Below are 1,848 nucleotides of genomic sequence, written 5' to 3'. Positions count from 1 at the left end.
TTTCTCCAGTTCTCCTTGGTCTATAACAGGAATGCCCCTTACTCAGAAGCAGGTGGACACGGCCATGCTTCATGGGAAAACCCTGCTTGTCGTTCCCACCACTGATGTGGACAACATAATCCTTCTACTCATCACCCAGCGAGTCAGCAGCAACTTCTGTGGCCATTCGTTTCTCATAAAATGTACGAAGCTTGCGTTCATTGTCCACTTGTATGAGTTTTTGGCAGCCAGTGGCTGGGAAGGAGATGTTCAGCTTCATGGTGAAGCGCCGACCATTTTTGTCCCAACACAGTTTTGTTTGTTTATCCAGCAGTCCATGGTATTTTTAATTTTCTTCTCCAAGATCGTAACTCAAATGCATCACTTCTTCTACAGACTTCCTTATTCACTGAAATATCATGGTTTGGGTCAGTTCTCACAATTGACACCTTGTTGAGGTGTTGATGCTTTCTAAAATTTTTTTTAAAGATTAGTCCCTTGTCTGATATGTCATTGCCTAAAGCCCTCCCCCCGCCTCCCCCAGTCTGTGAGTTCTCTTTTCACTCTTTTGGTGAAATCTTTTGATGTACATAAATGGTTAATTTTTAGGAGGCCCCAGTCATCTATTTTTCTTCTCCTTTGTGTGTTTTCAGTTATTGATAGTGTATTTATGCCATGTATCAAAACCCCTAAACTTGTCCCTATGTTTTCACTGATGATCTTTATAGTTCTAGGTTTTACATTTAGGCATTTTTATCCATTTTGAGTTCATTTTGTATATGATGTGAGATAGAGGTCTTGTTTCATTTTTCTGCAAATGGACACCTAGTTTTGCCAGCACCATTTGGCAAAGAGTCAATCTCTTCCCTATTTGAAGGTTCAAACTGACCTTGTGGCCCATTGTTTCTCCTACAATGCCCTTCATTGTGTTGACATATTTCCCTTTTATTCCTGTTTTAGTGAGTGGTTTTGTTTTTTGAAATCAGGAAGGGCTGTTGGATTTTGTTAAATGCCACACATTATGATCCTGTGGTTCTTTTCATTTGTTTTATTTATGTGGTGGGGTATGTTGATTGTTTTTCTAATACTGAGCCATGCTTGCATCCCTGGTATGAATCCCACTTGGTCATGATGCTTTTTATTTGTTGATATTTTTGATATGTTGTTAGATCTTTTGGCTAGAATTTTTTTTGAGAATTTTTGCATCTATATTTATGATTTTCTTTTTTAGAGATGTCTTTGCCTAGTTCTGGTATCAGGATTATGCTTGCTTCATAAAACAAATTTGTAAGTTTTCCATTCTTTTCTATGTTCTAGAATAGTTTGAGTAGAATTGAAGTCCATTCTTCTCTGAATGTTTGGTAGAATTCACTAGAAAAGTCATTCTGGACCTTGAATTTCTTCATTTGGAGTTTTTTAATGAGCTGATTAATTACTTCTTTGGTTATAGACCTGTTCAACCTGTGTTAGCTTAGGTATATAGTGTGTTTTTAGAAATTTGTCCATTTCTTCTAGATTTTCAACTTTGTTGGAGTACAAGTCTTCATAGTATTCTGTTAGTTTTCATTTTCTTTTTGTTGATTCTGTTGTGACATCAGCCGTTTCATTTCTTATTTGTGTTATTTTCATCTTCTGCTTTTCTCTTATTAGATTTCCCAGTAGTTAGACAATTTTATTAATTCTTTCAAAGAACCAACTTCTTGTCATGTTGATTCTTCCTACTGCTTTTCTATTTTCAGTTTCATTTATTTTTGCTCTAATCTTTATTATTTTTTCTTCTTCTGGTGGCAGTAGGCTTACCAGGCTGTTCTTTTTCTAATTGATTAAGGTATTGATTTTGGTGGTGTGCATTTTTAAAAATAAATTACC

Source organism: Chrysochloris asiatica, unplaced genomic scaffold (genome assembly GCF_000296735.1).
Source record: "Chrysochloris asiatica unplaced genomic scaffold, ChrAsi1.0 scaffold00123, whole genome shotgun sequence".
NCBI classification, from domain to species: domain Eukaryota; kingdom Metazoa; phylum Chordata; class Mammalia; order Afrosoricida; family Chrysochloridae; genus Chrysochloris; species Chrysochloris asiatica.
Note: the sequence above shows the minus strand (reverse complement) of the source record.